This window comes from Arachis hypogaea, chromosome 3 (assembly GCF_003086295.3).
Source record: "Arachis hypogaea cultivar Tifrunner chromosome 3, arahy.Tifrunner.gnm2.J5K5, whole genome shotgun sequence".
NCBI classification, from domain to species: Eukaryota; Viridiplantae; Streptophyta; class Magnoliopsida; order Fabales; family Fabaceae; genus Arachis; species Arachis hypogaea.
In genome coordinates, this window is record NC_092038.1 from 55,305,882 (window position 1) to 55,327,041 (window position 21,160).

The following is a 21,160-nucleotide window of genomic DNA, read 5'->3' on the forward strand; positions in this document are numbered from 1 at the left end:
ATTGTTTTCGAAATTCTCCCTCTCTATTCTTATTCTATTTATTTATTTAATTACTAACACTTCTCTTCACCCCTCTCCACCTAATATCCGAATCCCCTCTTCTACAATCTTTTTTCCTCTCTTCTTCTACTAACATAAAGGAATCTCTATACTGTGACATAGAAGATTCCTCTTTCTTTTCTTGTTTTCTCCTCTTTCATATGAGCAGGAACAAGGAAAAAGGCACTCTTGTTGAAATTGATCCAGAACCTGAAAGGACTCTGAAGAGAAAATTAAGAGAAGCTAAATTACAACAATCTAAAGGTAACCTTTCAGAAATATTAGAGCAAGAGAAGGAGATGGCAGCCGAAAATAATAATAATGCAAGGAGAATGCTTGGTGACTTCACAAAGCCAACATCCAAATTTGATGGAAGAAGCATCTCCATTCCTGCCATTGGAGCCAATAATTTTGAGCTGAAACCTCAGCTAGTTGCCTTAATGCAACAAAACTGCAAGTTTTATGGACTTCCATCTGAAGATCCTTACCAGTTTTTAACTGAGTTCTTGCAGATCTGTGAGACTGTAAAGATGAATGGAGTTGATCCTGAAGTCTACAGACTCATGCTTTTCCCTTTTGCTGTAAGAGACAAAGCTAGAATATGGTTGGATTCACAACCCAAGGATAGCCTGGACTCCTGGGATAAGCTAGTCACTGCCTTCCTGGATAAATTCTTTCATCCTCAAAAGCTGAGCAAGCTGAGAGTGGATGTTCAAACCTTCAAACAAAAAGATGGTGAATCCCTCTATGAAGCTTGGGAAAGATACAAGCAGCTGACCAAAAGATGTCCATCTGACATGTTTTCAGAATGGACCATATTAGATATATTCTATTATGGTCTATCTGAATTTTCGAAAATGTCATTGGACCATTCTGCAGGTGGATCTATTCACCTAAAGAAAATGCCTGAAGAGGCTCAAGAACTCATTGACATGGTTGCAAACAACCAATTCATGTACACTTCTGAGAGGAATTCCGTGAATAATGGGATACCTCAGAAGAAAGGAGTTCTTGAAATTGATGCTCTGAATGCCATATTGGCTCAGAACAAAGTGTTGACTCAACAGGTCAACATGATCTCTCAAAGTCTGAATGGATGGCAACATGCATCCAACAGTACTAAAGAGGCAGCTTCTGAAGAAGCTTATGATCATGAGAACCCTGCAATGGCAGAGGTTAATTACATGGGTGAACCTTATGGAAACACCTATAATCCATCATGGAGGAATCATCCAAATTTCTCATGGAAGGATCAACAAAAGCCTCAACAAGGCTTTAACAATGGTGGACGTAATAGGCTGAGCAATAGCAAGCCATATCCATCATCTTCTCAGCAACAGACAGAGAATTATGAACAAAACACTTCTAATTTAGCCAATCTAGTCTCTGATCTGTCAAAGGCCACTTTCAGTTTCATGAATGAAACAAGATCCTCCATCAGAAATCTGGAGGCACAAGTGGGCCAGCTGAGTAAGAAAGTCATTGAAACTCCTCTCAGTATTCTCCCAAGCAATACAGAAGAGAATCCAAAAGGAGAGTACAAGGCCATTGATGTGATCAATGTGGCCAAATGTACAAGGGAGGAGGAGGACGAAAATCCTAGTGAGGAAGACCTCCTGGGACGTCCTTCAAACAAGAAAGAGTTTCCTATTAAGGATCCAAAGGAATCTGAGGCTCATATAGAGACCATAGAGATTCCATTAAATCTCCTTCTGCCATTCATGAGCTCTGAAGACTATTCTTCCTCTGAAGAGGATGAAGATGTGACTGGAGAGCAAGTTGCTCAATATTTAGGAGCTATCATGAAGCTGAATGCCAAGTTCTTTGGTAATGAGACTTGGGAAAGTGAACCTCCCTTGCCCATTAATGAACTAGATACCTGGATTCAGCAAAATCTACCTCAAAAGAAACAAGATCCTGGCAAATTCTTAATACCTTGTACCATAGGCACCATGACCTTTGAAAAGGCTCTATGTGATCTGGGGTCAGGGATAAATCTTATGCCACTCTCTGTAATGGAGAAGCTGGGGATCATTGAGGTACAACCTGCCTTGTTCTCATTACAATTGGCAGACAAGTCATTGAAACAAGCTTATGGAATAGTGGAGGACGTGTTAGTAAAGGTTGAAGGCCTTTACATCCCTACTGATTTCATAATCTTAGACACTAGGAAGGAAGAGGATGAATGCATCATCCTTGGAAGACCTTTCCTAGCCACAGCAGGAGCTGTGATAGATGTCAATAGAGGTGAATTAGTCCTTCAATTGAATGTGGACTACCTTGTGTTTAAGGCACAAGGCCATCCCTCTGTGACAAAAGAGAGTAAGCATGAAGAGCTTCTCTCAGTTCAGAGTCAAAAAGAACCCCCACAGTCAAACTCTAAGTTTGGTGTTGGGAGGCCACAACCAAACTCTAAGTTTGGTGTTAAGATCCCATATCCAAACTCTAAGTTTGGTGTTGGGACTATACAACATTGACCTGATCACCTTTGTGGCTCCATGAGAGCCACTGTCAAGCTATTGACATTAAAGAAGCGCTTGTTGGGAGGCAACCCAATTTTATTTATCTAATTTTTATTTTATTTTATTTTATTGTTATTTTGTGTTTTATTAGGTACATGATCATGTGGAGTCACGAAAAAAATCATAAAAATTAAAAACAGAAGCAAAAATAGCAGAAAAAAAATTCACACCCTAGAGGAAGCACAGGCTGGCGTTCAACGCCAGTAAGATGCATCTGGCTGGCGTTCAACGCCAGAACAGAGCATCAACCTGGCGCTGAACGCCAAAAACAAGCAACATTCTGGCGCTGAACGCCAGGAATGTGCCTAGAGAAGAAAAGCTGGCTCTGAACGCCAGTAACAAGCATGAAACTAGCGTTCAACGCCAGAAACATGCTTTACATGGGCGTTGAACGCCCAGAATGTGCACCACACGGCGTTTAAACGCCAGAATGGTGTGCAAAGGCATTTTACATGCCTATTTGGTGCAGGGATGGAATTCCTTGACACCTCAGGATCTGTGGACCCCACAGGATCACCTCAGGATCTGTGGACCCCACAGGATCCCCACCTACTATATTCCTACCTTACCTCCTAATCCTATTTTTGTGATGACTATTCCCCATGTCACACTTCCCAACACTCTTCACCAATCACCTCAATTCCTCTTCCCAATCACCCCCTTCACCACTCAAATCCATCCACTCTTCCCCATAAATCCCACCTACCTTCAAAAATTCAAAACCATTTTCCCACCCATTCCCACCCTAAATGGCCGAATACACACTACCCCCTCTCCCTATATATACCCTTCCATTCTACTTCATTTTCACACAACACAACCCCCTCTTCTTCACCTTGGCCGAACCTCCATCTCTCCCTCTCTACCATATTCTCTTCTTCTTCTTCTTCTCTTCTTTCTTCTATTGCTCGAGGACGAGCAATATTTTATGTTTGGTGTGGTCAAAGCACAATCTTTTTTGTTTTCCACTACCATCAATGGCACCTAAGGCCGGAGAATCCTCTAGAAAAGGAAAAGGGAAGACAAAAGCTTCCACCTCCGAGTCATGGGAGATGGAAAGATTCATCTCCAAGAGCCATCAAGACCACTTCGATGATGTTGTGGCAAAGAAGAAGGTGATCCCTGAGGTCCCTTTCAAGCTCAAGAAAAATGAGTACCCGGAGATCCGACATGAGTTCCGAAGAAGAGGTTGGGAAGTCTTAACCAACCCCATGCAACAAGTCGGAATCTTAATGGTTCAAGAGTTCTATGCCAATGCATGGATCACTAGGAACCATGATCAAAGTATGAACCCGAATCCAAAGAATTATCTCACAATGGTTCGGGGGAAATACTTAGATTTTAGTCTGGAAAATGTGAGGTTGGCGTTTCACTTGCCCATGATGCAAGGAGATGAACGCCCCTACACTAGAAGGGTCAACTTTAATCAAAGGTTGGACCAAGTCCTAATGGACATATGTGTGGAAGGAGCTCAATGGAAAAGAGACTCCAAGGGCAAGCCAGTTCAACTAAGAAGACTGGACCTCAAGCCTGTGGCTAGAGGATGGTTGGAGTTCATTCAACGCTCCATCATTCCCACTAGCAACCGATCTGAAGTTACTGTGGATCGGGCCATCATGATTCATAGCATCATGATTGTTGAGGAAGTAGAAGTTCATGAAGTCATCTCCAATGAATTCTACAAAATAGCCGACAAGCCCTCCACCATGGCAAGGCTAGCTTTTCCTCACCTTATTTGCCATCTATGTTACTCAGCTGGAGTTATCATAGAAGGAGACATCTCCATTGAAGAGGATAAGCCCATCACCAAGAAGAGGATGGAGCAAGCAAGAGAGATCCTTCACGGTTCTCAAGAGATGCATGAGGAAACTCATCATCAACAAATCCCTGAGATGCCTCAAGGGATGCACTTTCCTCCTAACAACTTTTGGGAGCAACTCAACACTTCCTTAGAAGATTTGAGCCACAATGTTGAACAATTAAGGCTGGAACATCATGAGCACTCCATCATTCTCCATGAAATAAGAGAAGATCAAAGAGTAATGAGGGAGGAGCAACAAAGGCAAGGAAGGGACATAGAAGAGCTTAAGGACATTGTTGGTCCTTCAAGAAGAAGACGCCACTAAAGGTGGATTCATTCCTTGTTCTTTATTTCTTTCTATTTTTCGGTTTTTAATGTTGTGTTTATCTATGTTTTGTGTCTCTACTCCATGATCATTAGTATATAGTAACCATGTCTTAAAGCTATGAATAAATTCCATTAATCCTTCACCTCTCTTAAAGGAAAAATGTTTTAATTCAAAAGAACAAGAAGTACATGAATTTCGAATTTATCCTTGAATTTAGTTTAATTATATTGATGTGGTGACAATACTTTTTGTTTTCTGAATGAATGCTTAAACAGTGCATATTTTTGATCTTGTTGTTTATGAATGTTAAAACTGTTGGCTCTTGAAAGAATGACGAACAAAGAAAAATGTTATTGATGATCTGAAAAATCATGAAATAGATTCTTGAAGCAAGAAAAAGCAGTGAAAAATCAAAAGCTTGCGAAAAAAAAGAGAGAAAAGTGGCGAAAAAAATAGAAAGAAAAAGAAAAAGCAAGCAGAAAAAGCCAATAGCCCTTAAAACCAAAAGGCAAGGATAAAAAGGATCCAAGGCTTTAAGCATCAATGGATAGGAGGGCCCAAGGAAATAAAATCCAGGCCTAAGCGGCTAAATCAAGCTGTCCCTAACCATGTGCTTGTGTCATGAAGGTCCAAGTGAAAAGCTTGAGACTGAGTGGTTAAAGTCGTGATCCAAAGCAAAAAGAGTGTGCTTAAGAGCTCTGGATACCTCTAACTGGGGACTCTAGCAAAGCTGAGTCACAATCTGAAAAGGTTCACCCAGTTATGTGTCTGTGGCATTTATGTATCCGGTGGTAATACTGGAAAACAAAGTGCTTAGGGCCACGGCCAAGACTCATAAGTAGCTGTGTTCAAGAATCAACATACTTAACTAGGAGAATCAATAACACTATCTGAACTTCTAAGTTCCTAGAGAAGCCAATCATTCTAAACTTCAAAGGAAAAAGTGAGATGCCAAAACTGTTCAGAAGCAAAAAAGCTACAAGTCCCGCTCATCTAATTATAATTAATATTCATTGATATTTTGGAATTTATAGAATATTCTCTTCTTTTTATCCTAATTGATTTTCAGTTGCTTGGTGACAAGCAACAATTTAAGTTTGGTGTTGTGATGAGCGGATAATTTATACGCTTTTTGGCATTGTTTTTAGGTAGTTTTTAGTAAGTTCAAGCTACTTTTAGGGATGTTTTCATTAGTTTTTATGTTAAATTCACATTTCTGGACTTTACTATGAGTTTGTGTGTTTTTCTGTGATTTCAGGTAATTTCTGGCTGAAATTGAGGGACTTGAGCAAAACTCTGAAAAAGGATGACAAAAGGACTGCTGATGCTGTTGGAATCTGACCTCCCTGCACTCGAAATGGATTTTCTGGAGCTACAGAACTCCAAATGGCGCGCTCTCAACGGCTTTAGAAAGTAGACATTCAGAGCTTTCCAGCAATATATAATAGTTCATACTTTATTCGGAAATTGACGACGTAACTTGGCGCTCAACGCCAAGTACATGCTGCTGTCTGGAGTTAAACGCTAGAAACACGTCATGATCCGGAGTTGAACGCCCAAAACACGTTATAACTTGGCGTTCAACTCCAAGAAAAGCCTCAGCTCGTGGATAGATCAAGCTCAGCCCAAGCATACACCAAGTGGGCCCTGGAAGTGGATTTATGCATCAATTACTTACTCATGTAAACCCTAGTAGCTAGTTTAGTATAAATAAGACTTTTTACTAGTGTATTAGTCGTCTTTTGACCACGTTTCATCTTTGGTCTCAGTTTTGTTTTATTCTTCATCTTAGGAGGCCATTGAGCACGTTTTAGGGGGCTGGCCATTCGGCCATGCCTGAACCTTTTACTTATGTATTTTCAACAGTGGAGTTTCTGCACACCATAGATTAAGGGTGTGGAGCTCTGCTGTACCTCAAGTTTAAATACAATTATTATTACTTTCTATTCAATTCTCTTCTATTCTTATTCCAAGATATACGTTACACTTAACTTTGATGAATGTGATAATCCGTGACACTCATCATCATTCTCACCTATGAACGCGCGTGACTGACAACCACTTCCGTTCTACCTTAGGCCGGGCGCATATCTCTTAGATTCCCCAACAGAATCTTCGTGGTATAAGGTAGATAGATGGCGGCATTCATGAGGATCCGGAAAGTCTAAACCTTGTCTATGGTATTCCGAGTAGGATTCTGTGATTGAATGACTGTGACGAGCTTCAAACTCCTGAAGACTGGGCGTGATGACAAGCGCAAAAGAATCAAGGGATTCTATTCCAACCTGATTGAGAACCAACAGATGATTAGCCGTGCTGTGACAGAGCATAGGAACGTTTTCACTGAGAGGATGGGATGTAGCCATTGACAACGGTGATGCCCTACATACAGCTTGCCATGGAAAGGAGTAGGAAGGATTGGATGAATGTAATAAGAAAGTAGAGATTCAAGAGGAGCATAGCATCTCCATACGCCTATCTGAAATTCCCACTATTGATTTACATAAGTATTTCTATCCCTTTTTATTTTCTATTTATTTATTAATTTTCGAACTTACCATAAACCAATTTAATCTGCCTAACTGAGATTTACAAGGTGACCATAGCTTGCTTCATACCAACAATCTCTGTGGGATCGACCCTTACTCACGTAAGGTATTACTTGGATGACCCAGTACACTTGCTGGTTAAGTTGAACGGAGTTGTGGAAAGAAAAAGCTTCTCTAACAGTGCCTGGAACTCTTGTATCACAATTTCGTCCACCAGTCACAATGGACACACTTAAATACCAGGTCTTTCCTTAGCCAGAACCTTTCCAAACTGCACTCTCACAGTGTCACACTGCCTTCCAGCAACAACAATAGCAACCAAAGATCAACCTCAAGCTACAGGACAAAATTCTTTTCTGATGTGGAAGGTCAGACTAGGCTACAACCACAAAGCATGCTAAGAATAAATCCCACCGAACCGAAGCTCTGATATCACTTATTGGGAATAATACACCATTCTCCCTTGAGAAAATACCTTTCACAGAGAAATAAAATAGACACAATCACAACACAAGAATTTAACGTGGAAACTCCAATTACTGGAGAAAAAAACCACGGCCGTTGCCAAATGACAACCAGAGAATATCACTATGTAAAAATTGTTACAACACATAGACTTCTTTCTCTCTAACACCGGCACCCCAGTACACCCACACTCTCAAAGCAAATATTTAACTACACCTCATAACACTCTCTAATCAAAAAGGTATAGAGGAAAAGAAAAGTCAGATACAAGCTTTAAGTGTTTCCGACTGGTGCAAAAAATATGGAAAACTTAGCCTCATATTTATAGCCTAGGCCACCCACTCCATTTGCTATCCTAAGCAATGTGGGACTAATTCAACCAAATTCTAACAGTTCGCCGCCTAGTTTTAATTTTCTTTCTCTCTCTCCCAATCCTAATTCTCTCTTGTTCCTTTATCCTTTTATTCTTCTTTCATCTTATTATTTGTTTTTGTTTTCAGATTTTCTTTGCTTGAGCAAACATTTAAGTTTGGTGTTGACGCTTTGCTCAAAGCTTTTCTGTTTATTCCTATGGCACCAAAAGGGAGGCGAATCATCTTCACAGAGGAGCACAACCTGAAGAATAAAGAGACCGCTAGGATAACTAAGGTGGTTGAGTTCCTTTCATATTTTTTTATTCCTTCCCTCTTTTTCTATATTACGCTCTGGTTTCCTGTTATTTTTCTTTGTTTGTTGCATGATCCTTTATTAGTTAGAATCCTAGGACTAGTTAATTTTCTCCTAATTGCTTTAATTCTGAAAAGATGTCTCATGTATTACTCACTGAACTTGAATTCAAATAAAAAATACAGAAGTGATGTATTGCATGAGAAATTGAGTTAATTTTAAAAGTAGTCTTATTTACTTAAATGTGGTGGTATTTTCTGTAATTCTGAATGCATGACATGAACAGTGCATATTTTTGATAGTGAAGTTTATGAATGTTAAAATTGTTGGCTCTTGAAAGAATGATGAGAAAAAGAGAAATGTTATTGATAATCTAAAAAATCATAAAATTTATTCTTGAAGAAAGAAAAAGCAGTGAAAAATAAAAGCTTGCGAAAAAAATAAAGAGAAAAAATGAAAAAAAAAGAAAAAGCAAGCAGAAAAAGCCAATAACCCTTTAAACTAAAAGGCAAAGGGTAAAAAAGATCCAAGGATTTGAGCATTAATGGATAGGAGGGCCCAAATGAATAAAATCCTGGCCTAAGCGGCTAAATCAAGCTGTCCTTAACCATGTGCTTGTGGCGTGAAGGTGTCAAGTGAAAAGTTTGAGACTGAGCGGTTAAAGTCGTGATCCAAAGCAAAAAGAGTGTGCTTAAGAACTCTAGGCACCTCTAACTGGGGACTCTAGCAAAACTGAGTCACAATCTGAAAAGATTCACCTAGTTATGTGTCTATGGCATTTATGTATCCGGTGGTAATACTGGAAAACAAAATGCTTAGGGTCACGGCCAATACTCATAAAGTAGCTATGTTCAAGAATCAACATACTGAACTAGGAGAATCAATAACACTATCTGAATTCTGAGTTTCTATGGATTCCAATCATTCTGAACTTCAAAGGATAAAGTGAAATGCCAAAACTATTCAGAATTGCAGTTGTAAACCCCACTATAAGAAGAGACATGAGCTTAATCAAACTCTCATTCTCATGCAAATTCACATCCTAAGCTTATATTAGTTTTGGTTGCTTGAGGACAAGCAACAGTTCAAGTTTGGTGTTGTGATGCATGAGCTTCTTTCCTATCTTTTCCTAGTGAATTTGCATCTAATTTGTTGAGTTTAATAAAGAATTAATTATCTTTTAGCCAATATGGATGCTACTTTGAGTCTTTTGAAATTTTGTTTATTTTAGGTAGCATTCGACGGAATTTGATAGAGTTTCTGCAGCACAAGAATAAAAGGAGATGGCAGCGAGGAGCGACGCGTACGCGTGATTTGGAGCTTTACATGGCAATGCGTGCGCGTGACTGACGCGTACGTGTGATTTGAAGATTTGCTCAGCGATGCGTGCGCGTCACCGACGCGTCCGCGTGACTTGCGAAAAAGACCATTGACGCGTACACGTAACCTGCGCCACATGCAGAAAATGCAGAAAACGCTAGGGGTAATTTCTGGACCCCATTTTAGCATCCAAGTTAGGCGCGGATCCAATGAAGCCAAGTGGTCCCCACGTTACAAGATGCGGAGTAGTTAGTTAATTCTGATTTAAATTCAAATTTGATTTTAAAATAGAAAAAGATATTATCTTAATTTTAGATATTAGATTTTAAATTAATTAGGATTAGTTATAAAAAAGGGAGACTTCTCTTCAATTAGGAGGTTCCATTAGGGGATTCCATTAGGGAATTCTATACAAATTTACATTCCACATTCCATGAGCAACTAATCCTCCATTGTTAAGGTTAGGAGCTCTGTCTATTTATATGGATTGATTCATTTGATCTTTCTAATTTAATTCATGTTGATTTATATTTCGATAATTATTTTCGTTCTTTATTTTATGAATTTGGGTGGAACGGAAGTATGACCTATGTTCTAATTGAGTTCTTGTAAAATTTGGAAAAGCTCTTTACTTGAACAACAGGTTGAAAACATATTATCCTGAATTTCTAATTGTTTGTATTTAACGGGATACGTGACATATAATCCCCTTATTTTTGGATAATTAGGATTCTTGTGGCATATAAACTGGAATTTGATCATCACCTTCTAATTGGATTTAATTGACCAAGAAATTGGCAGTTAATGAATTTTAGAGGAGACTAAGAAGGTCTAAGGAATTAGGGTCTAGTCACATATAGTTTGTCATGAATTAATTCATACATGATTAAAATAGTTAGTAAGAAAAGCTAATCCAGAAAAATAGATAACTCTGAAGTCTTAACTCTTTTCTCCATATTTTATTCCCAATTTATTTATTTATCTATCCTTTTTATATTCTGAGTTCGAATTTAAACCTTTCGAATATCTCGAAACCCTTTTCTGCTTGCCTAACTAAGTCAATCAATCAATCATTGTTGCTTGATCCATCAATCCTCATGGGATCGACCCTTACTCATGTAAGGTATTACTTGGTACGACCCGATGCACTTGCTGGTTAGTTTATGGGTTGTAAAATACCGCACCACTCGTCAATCGAAGCTCCAGAGAGAAAGTTATGGTGATTTGAAGTTAGGTGGAGTTATGGTTTCTCTCTTCTCACCTCTCTCTTTTCATTTCAGCACTAAATACAATAAATGAGGGCTATGGTGGCTGAATGGCTTTAAGTTGGAGTTTATATATGTTGGGTTTGGGCCCAACTTAGACCAGATTCACATATATGGCCTGTTTGACCCACTTTTGGGCTAAAACCTTTAAGATTAGCGTTTTAATGCACGTTTAGTTATTCTTACCTTCTCAATTACAACTTTTAAGTGTTTAACCTTTCTTGCTAAAAATTAATTTTCTAAGTTGCAGTATCGGACAGATCTCAGCCGATACTGATGGTCAAATTTCTAGTGCACCTTTTTATGTAAAAAAACTATGTTTTCCAACTCAGAAAAATTCACTGAGTCTGAATATCATATTTAAATCATCAAATTCCAATTGCTAAATTTTCTAACTATATTCGCTCATATTCAATTTATTATTTAATTAATTACGGTTTGGCCATATTTTACACAAAGTATACCAAATAAGAGAGAGGGTCATTAGCAGTTGTAATCAGCAGATCATCTGGAATTTCAACTTTGAATCCTCACCAATAGCAGAACTAATATTTTCATTTCCAGCATCAAGTATCCAATTAGCAAATCTCTTCATTTCACCATCATGTTGATTTGAAGAAGACATTAGAAGCCTCATGTTCGTATGAAGCTTAGAACCTTTACAAAATGACCACATATGGGATGAGTAAATAGCTGATGACAATATATCGTGTCTACTCCTTTTCGGAATCACCGAAAGTATTTGTCAGAAATCACCTTCTAGAACCACAACCTTACCACCAAATGGTTGATGTGTCTTATGTTGATCGGTAACTGACATAAGATCCTTAAGCGTCCGATCAAGTGCTTCAAAGCACATTTTATTGAGTATTTGAGCTTCATCCCAAATTATTAAGCTACTTTGGATGAGCAACTCAACCTTCAAACTGTCATGCTTTTTGTTTCAAGTAGATTCATCAGCAATTATAATGGGTATTGAAAACCTAGAATGAGTCGTTCTGCTACCAGGCAGAAGTAAAGACGCAATTCCATTGGATGCTACATTTAAAATAATCTTTCCTCTAAACCAAATAGTAGATGAAAGTCCATTCCAAATAAATGTCTTACCACACTCACCATTCTCATAAATGAAGCAAAAACCATCAGAGTCTGTAATAACAGCATTGAGTATCTCATCAAATACTAATCTTTGCTCACGAGTCATCTTTTGTTCCGTATATAAGTTCAAATGAGTCAACTCATTTGTGTCATATGCTAACTCCTCCTCTATTAGCATATTCTGAAAAAGGTGAACATCAGACAAGTCAAGATATGGCATTGATTGATAGTCTCTTAAAGATCTCGCATTGCTGTTGAGTATCTTCTCAATCTCAATAAGGCAAAAGTTTTTTAATTCATCATTAGTCATGTTTAATCCTAGCAAAAGTACATGATGGTTTTATGAAATATTTAATAAGTAATTCCAAAATAAAAACCGTTAAATTATTAATAAAAATAAAGTAATTAGAGAATATAATCTTCATATAAAAAAAGATATAGTGAAAAAAACCTTGATTTTTCAATGTTTTTCTCCTCTTGTATAGTATCCCGTTAGCTATAATGTCCAAGTTGCATTCCAAACACAATCTGGTTTGCTAACGCTATTAGATATCAGTAGCATCACAAATAATTTTCTCAATTGATGACCAGTGATGAGCGGATAATTTATACGCTTTTTGGCATTGTTTTCATATAGTTTTTAGTAAGTTTAAGCTACTTTTAGGGATGTTTTCATTAGTTTTTATGTTAAATTCACATTTCTGGACTTTACTATGAGTTTATGTGTTTTTCTGTGATTTCAGGTAAATTCTGACTGAAATTGAGGGATTTGAGCAAAACTCTGAAAAAGGCTGACAAAAGGACTGCTGATGCTGTTGGAATCTGACCTCCCTGCACTCGAAATGGATTTTCTGGAGCTACAGAACTCCAATTGGCGCGCTCTCAACGGCGTTGGAAAGTAGACATCCAGGGCTTTCCAGAAATATATAATAGTCGATACTTTATTCGAAGAATGACGACGTAACTTGGCGTTAAACGCCAAGTACACGCTGCTGTCTGGAGTTAAACGCCAGAAAAACGTCATGATCCGGAGTTAAACGCCCAAAACACGTCATAACTCAAAGTTTAACGCCAAGAAATGCCTTAGCTCGTGGAATGATCAAGCTCAGCCCAAGCATACACCAAGTGGGCCCCGGAAGTGGATTTATACATCAATTACTTACTCATGTAAACCCTAGTAGCTAGTCAAGTATATATAGAACATTTATCTATTGTATTAGATATCTTTTGACCACTTTGAAGTCTTTAATCATTCGGTCACTTGATCATGGAGAGGGCTGGCCACTCGGCTATGCCTGAACCTTTTGCTTATGTATTTTCAACGGTGGAGTTTCTGCACACCATAGATTAAGGGTGTGGAGCTCTGCTGTACCTCAAGTATTAATGAAATTCTATTTTCTTTTATTCAAATCTCTCTTATTCTTATTCCAAGATATTCATTCGTACCCAAGAACATGATGAATGTAATGAGTCAGATTACCCTCATTATCATTCTCACTTATGAATGTACGTGATTGACAACCACTTCCGTTCTACATGCAACAGAGCTTGAATGTATATCTCTTAGATTCCCCAACAGAATCTTCGTGGTATAAGCTAGATAGATGGCGGCATTTATGAGGATCCGGAAAGTCTCACCTTGTCTGTGGTATTCCGAGTAGGATCCTGGGAATCCGGAAAGTCTAACCTTGTCTGTGGTATTCCGAGTAGGATTCCGGTAATGAATGACTGTGACGTGCTTCAAACCTGTAACCTGCTAGGCATTAGTGACAGACGCAAAAGAGGGATTCTATTCCAGTAGGGGAGGGAACCAACCGGTGATTAGCCGTACTGTGACAGAGTGCGTGAGCATTAGTTTTCACTGCGAGGATGGGATGTAGCCATTAGCCATGGGTGATGCCTCCAGACTGGTTAGCTATGCGAGTGACAGCCGCATAGGATATTTCCCCGAGAGGAAGAAAGTAGCCACAGTTGATGGTGAACCCCTATACAAAGCTTGCCATGGAAAGGAGTAAGAAGGATTGAGTAGAAGCAGTAGGAGAGCAGGCGTCCCTGGGCTCTACAGCATCTCCATCCGCTTATCTGAAATTCCTACCAATGAATCTGCATAAGTATTCTATCCCTTTTATTATTTCCTTTTATTATTTTATCTTGAATCTAATCAAGTATCATGTTTAATTCGCCTGACTGAGATTTACAAGGTGACCATAGCTTGCTTCATACCAACAATCTCTGTGGATTCGACCCTTACTCACGTAAGGTTTATTACTTGGACGACCCAGTACACTTGCTGGTTAGTTGAACGGAGTTGTGAGAATAAACAGTGCCCTAAGAGTAAATATATGCTAAAGCTCAAAAGATAGAAATCACAATTTCGTCCACCAAGTTTTTGGCGCCGTTGCCGGGGATTGTTCGAGTATGGACAACTGACGGTTCATCTTGTTGCTCAGATTAGGTACTTTTCTTTTCAAAAATCTTTTTCAAAAATTTTTCTTTTATTTTTCGTTTTTACAAACTATATTTTTCGAAAAAAATTAATAAAAATACAAAAAAAAATTAGAAAATCATAAAAATCAAAAATATTTTGTGTTTCTTGTTTGAGTCTTGTGTTAATTTTTAAGTTTGATGTCAATTGCATGCTTTTAAAAATTTTTCTTGCATTTTTCGAAAATCTCATGCATTCATAGTGTTCTTCATGATCTTCAAGTTGTTCTTGACAAGTCTTCTTGTTTGATCTTGATGATTTCTTGTTTTATGTCTTTTGTTGTTTTTCATGTGCATTTTTGCATTCATATTTTTCATGCATTAAAGATTTCTAAGTTTGGTGTCTTGCATGTTTCTTTGCATAAAAAATTTTTCAAAATTATGTTCTTGATGTTCATCATGATCTTCATAGTGTTCTTGGTGTTCATCTTGACATTCATAGCATTCTTGCATGCATCTTGTGTCTTGATCCAAAATTTTCATGTTTTGGGTCATTTTTGTGTTTTTCTTTAAAATTCAAAAATCAAAAAATATCTTTTCCTTATTTCCCTCCAAAATTTCGAAATTTTGGGTTGACTTAGTCAAAAATTTTTAAAATTAGTTGTTTCTTACAAGTCAAGTCAAAATTTCAATTTTAAAAATCTTATCTTTTCAAAATCTTTTTCAAAAATCATATCTTTTTCATTTTTTTTCCATATTTCGAAAATTTCAAAAATCTATTTCAAAATATCTTATCTTTTTCTTATCTTCTTATCTTTTTCAAAATTTGATTTCAAATCTTTTTCAATCAACTAACTAACTTTTTGTTTGTTTCTTATCTTTTTCAAAACCACTTAACTATTTTTCCCTCTCTAATTTTCGAAAATTCTCCCTCTCTTTTTCAAAAATTCTTTTTGTTTTAAATTTTAATTTTAATTCATCTTTAATTTTCGAAAATACTAACCCCTTTTTTCAAAAATTATTTTCGAATTCTTCTCCTTCTCCTCTCTTATTCTATTTAATTATTTAATTACTAACACTTCTCTTCAACTCTCTTCATCCACAAATCCGAATTTCCTTCTTCATTCTTCTACCTCTTTCTTCTTCTACTAACATAAAGGAATCTCTATACTGTGACATAGAGGATTCCTCTTTCTTTTCTTGTTTTCTTCTCTTTCTTATGAGCAGGAACAGGGAAAAGGGCACTCTTGTTGAAGTTGATCCAGAACCTGAAAGGACTCTGAAGAGAAAATTAAGAGAAGCTAAATTACAACAATCCAGAAACAACCTTTCAGAAATTTTCGAACAGGAGAAGGACATGGCAGCCGAAAATAATAATAATAATAATGCAAGGAGAATGCTTGGTGACTTCACAAAGCCAACATCCAAGTTTGATGGAAGAAGCATCTCCATTCCTGCCATTGGAGCCAATAACTTTGAGCTTAAGCCTCAACTAGTTGCATTAATGCAACAAAACTGCAAGTTTTATGGACTTCCATCTGAAGATCCTTATCAGTTCTTAACTGAGTTCTTGCAGGTCTGTGATACTGTAAAGATGAATGGAGTTAATCCTGAAGTCTACAGACTTATGCTTTTCCCTTTTGCTGTAAGAGACAGAGCTAGAATATGGTTGGACTCACAACCTAAGGATAGCCTGGACTCCTGGGATAAGCTGGTCACTGCCTTTCTGGATAAATTCTTTCCTCCTCAAAAGCTGAGCAAGCTGAGAGTGGATGTTCAAACCTTCAAGCAAAAAGATGGTGAATCCCTCTATGAAGCTTGGGAAAGATACAAGCAGCTGACCAAAAGATGTCCATCTGACATGTTTTCAGAATGGACCCTATTAGATATATTCTATTATGGTCTCTCTGAATTTTCGAAAATGTCATTGGACCACTCTGCAGGTGGATCTATTCACCTGAAGAAGACGCCTGAAGAGGCTCAAGAACTCATTGACATGGTTGCAAACAACCAGTTCATGTATACCTCTGAGAGGAATTCCGTAAATAATGGGGTACCTCAGAAGAAAGGAGTTCTTGAAATTGATGCTCTGAATGCCATATTGGCTCAAAACAAAATGTTGACCCAATAGGTCAACATAATCTCTCAAAATCTGAATGGATTGCAAAATGCATCCAACAGTATTAGAGAGGCAGCTTCTGAAGAAGCTTATGATCCTGAGAACCCTGCCATGGCAGAGGTTAATTACTTAGGTGAACCTTATGGAAACACCTATAACTCATCATGGAGAAATCATCCAAATTTCTCCTGGAAGGATCAACAAAAGCCTCAACAAGGCTTTAACAATGGTGGACGCAATAGGCTGAACAATAGTAAGCCATATCCATCATCTCCTCAGCAACAGACAGAGAACTCTGAACAAAATAATTCTAATTTAGCTAATATAGTCTCTGATCTGTCAAAGGCCACTTTTAGTTTCATGAATGAAACAAGATCCTCCATTAGAAATTTGGAGGCACAAGTGGGCCAGCTGAGTAAGAAAGTCATTGAAACTCCTCCCAGTACTCTCCCAAGCAATACAGAAGAAAATCCAAAAGGAGAGTGCAAGGCCATTGATTTAATCAAAGTGGCCGAATGCATAAAGGAGGAGGAGGACGAAAATTCTAGTGAGGAAAACCTCCTGGGATGTCCCCCAAGCAAGAAGGAGTTTCCTATTAAGGATCCTGAGGAATCTGAGGCTCATTTAGAGACCATAGAGATTCCATTAAATCTCCTTCTGCCATTCATGAGCTCTGAAGAATATTCATCCTCTGAAGAGGATGAAGATGTGACTGGTGAGCAAGTTGCTCAATATCTAGGAGCTATCATGAAGCTGAATGCCAAGCTGTTTGGTAATGAGACTTGGGAAAGTGAACCTCCCTTGCTCATTAGTGATTTAGATACTTGGATTTAGGAAACTCTACCTCAAAAGAAACAAGATCCTGGCAAGTTCTTAATACCTTGCACCATTGGCACCATGAGCTTTGAAAAAGCTCTATGTGATCTTGGGTCAGGGATAAATCTGATGCCACTCTCTGTAATGGAGAAGCTGGGAATCATTGAGGTACAACCTGCCTTGTTCTCATTACAATTGGCAGACAAGTCAGTAAGACAAGCTTATGGAATAGTGGAGGACGTTCTAGTAAAGGTTGAAGGCCTTTACATCCCTGCTGATTTCATAATCCTAGATACTAGGAAGGAAGATGATGAATGCATCATCCTAGGAAGACCTTTCCTAGCCACAGCAGAAGCTGTGATAGATGTTGATGAGCGGATAATTTGTATACTTTTTGGCATTGTTTTTAGTATGTTTTTGTTATGATCTAGTTAGTTTTTAGTATATTTTTATTAGTTTTTAGTTAAAATTCACTTTTCTGGACTTTACTATGAGTTTGTGTGTTTTTCTGTGATTTCAGGTATTTTCTGGCTGAAATTGAGGGACCTGAGCAAAAATCTGATTCAGAGACCAAAAAGGACTGCAGATGCTGTTGGATTCTGACCTCCCTGCACTCGAAGTGGATTTTCTGGAGCTACATAAGCCCAATTGGCGCGCTCTCAACAACGTTGGAAAGTAGACATCCTGGGCTTTCCAGCAATATATGATAGTCCATACTTTGCCCAAGATTTGATGGCCCAAACCGGCGTTCAAAGTCACCTCAAGAAATCCCAGCGTTAAACGCTGGAACTGGCACCCAAATGGGAGTTAAACGCCCAAACTGGCACTAAAGCTGGCGTTTAACTCCAAGAGGAGTCTCTGCACGAAATTTGCTTCATTGCTCAGCCCAAGCACACACCAAGTGGGCCCGGAAGTGGATTTTTATGTCATTTACTCATTTCTGTACACCTTAGGCTACTAGTTCTTATAAGTAGGACCTTTTACTATTGTATTTTGATCTTTGGACATCTAGTTCTTAGATCATGATAGAGAAGACTTTGGTAGCTATCTTCATTTTATGCTATCTTAGATCATTGGGAGGCTGGCCATTCGCCCATGCCTAGACCTTATGCTTATGTATTTTCAACGGTGGAGCTTCTACACACCATAGATTAAGGTGTGGAGCTCTGCTGTACCTCGAGTATTAATGCAATTACTATTGTTCTTCAATTCAATTCCGCTTGTTCTTGTTCCAAGATATCACTTGTTCTTCAACTTGATGAAGGTGATGATTGACGCCCATCACCATTCTCACTCATGAACAAAGTGACTGACAACCACTCTTGTTCTACAAGCATTTGAGGCTTGGTGAATATCTCTTGGATTCCTGATTGCACGATGCATGGTTGATCGCCTGACAACCGAGTGCTCGCCTGACAAACGAGCCAACCATTCCGTGAGATCAGAGTCTTCGTGGTATAGGCAGGACCTGATGGCGGCATTCAAGAGAATCCGGAAGGTCTAAACCTTGTCTGTGGTATTCTGAGTAGGATTCAATGATTGAATGACTGTGACGTGCTTCAAACCTGTAACCTACTGGGCGTTAGTGACAGACGCAAAAGAGTGATTCTATTCCGGTAGGGGAGGGAACCAAACCGGTGATTAGCCGCACTGTGACAGAGTGCATGAGCATTAGTTTTCACTGCGAGGATGGGAGGTAGCTGCTGACAACAGTGAAACCCTACACGAGCTTGCCATGGAAAGGAGTAAGAAGAATTGGATGAAGGCAGTAGGAAAGCAGAGAGACGGAAGGGAAGGCGTCTTCATACGCTTATCTGAAGTTCCTACCAATGAATTACATAAGTATCTCTATCTTTACCTTTGTGTTATTTTCGTTCATCACTATATCCATTTGAGTTTGCCTGACTAAGATTTACAAGATGACCATAGCTTGCTTCAATACTAACAATCTCCGTGGGATCGACCCTTACTCACGTAAGGTTTATTACTTGGACGACCCAGTGCACTTGCTGGTTAGTTGTGCGAAGTTGTGTAATGCCATGGTATTGAGCTTCCACGTTCTTGGAGCCATTACCGGGGATTATGAGAGTTGTGAAAAAGTATTGTTCACAATTTCGCGCTACCAAGTTTTTGGCGCCGTTGCCGGGGATTGTTCTAGTTTTGAGCAAGCCTTTGGTAACATCAGTGCCAAGATCCGGCAACAACATCAAGTTTTTGGTGTTATTGCCCGGGATTGTTCAGGCTGGACAACTGACGGTTCATCTTGTTGCTTAGATTAGGTGTTTATTTTTTTTTCGAAATTCTTGAAGATGAATTCTAGAGTTTCATGATGATTTGTTGAAATCTGGCTGGCTGAGAAGCCATGTCTAATCTCATTGGACCGAGGTTTCAACTTATCACCACAAGAGCTTGTTGATTTTTATCAATTTTGCTTTTGGAGCAGTGATCTGCTAAGGCTTGGCTGGCCTCTGGCCATGTCTAGTGTTTTGGACCGAAGCTTTCTTTGAAAGCTTGGCTGGCTGTGAAGCCATGTCTAATTCCTGGACCGGAGTCTTAGACTAGCATTGCACTGATTCCTGGAATTCTCATTAAGAATTTTGATATCTTTTTCCACTTAATTTTCAAAAAACACAAAAAAAAATTGAAAAAAAAATCATAAAATCCAAAAATATTTCTTGTTTGAGTCTAGTCCCATCATAAGTTTGATGTCAATTGCATGCATTCATATGTCTTATTGATCTCCAAGATGTTCTTGATGATTTGCTTGATCTGATCTTTGAATTCTATTGACTTGAGTGTTTTGTGTGTCTCATATGCATTTTCGTTTTGTTAGTGTCAGTAGTATACAAACTGCTAAGTTTGGTGTCTTGCATGCATTGTCATTTGATTCTTGTTGCATTTTGGTTTGTCCTTATTATTAAAAATCCAAAAATATTTTTAATTTGTGTCTTTTCAAGTCAATAATACAGAGAATTGAAGATTCAGAACATACAGCAGAGGAATTGCACAGAAAAAGCTGGGCGTTCAAAACGCCCAGTGAAGAAGGACAGACTGGCGTTTAAACGCCAGCCAGGGTACCTGGTTGGGCGTTTAACGCCCAAAAGGGTAGCATTTTGGGCGTTAAACGCTAGAATGGATACCATTCTGGGCGTTTAACGCCAGGATGGCTAAAGGGGGAAGATTTTGTTTTCAAATCAATTTTTTTCTAAGTTTTCAAAATTTCTTCCAAATCAAATCTTTTTCAAATCAATTTTTCAATCAAATCTTTTTCAAAATTAACTTCTTTCCTTTTTCAAAGAAACTTACTATCAATTAATGATTTGATTCAACATTTCAAGTATGTTGCCTTTTCTGTTGAGAAAGGTTTAATGTTTGAATCATATCTTTTCTTGTTAAGTCAAGTTTTTAATTTTCAAATCAAATCTTTTTAAAATATTTTTCAAATCATATCTTCTCAATCACATCTTTTTAAAACCAATCATATCTTCTTAACCACATCTTTTTCAAAATAGTTTTCAATCAAATGTTTCTGATTTCTAATTTCAAAATCTTTTTCAAAAATCATTTGATTTCTTTTCCCTTTTCATTTTCGAAAATTAAGTAATGTTTTTCAAAAATATTTTTTAAATTTTCCACTTAATTTTCGAAAATGACTTCCCTCCTTCTCACATCCTTCTATTTATGGACTAACACTATCCCTTAATGCAAAATTCGAACTCCATCTCCTTTGTTAAGTTCGAATTTTCCA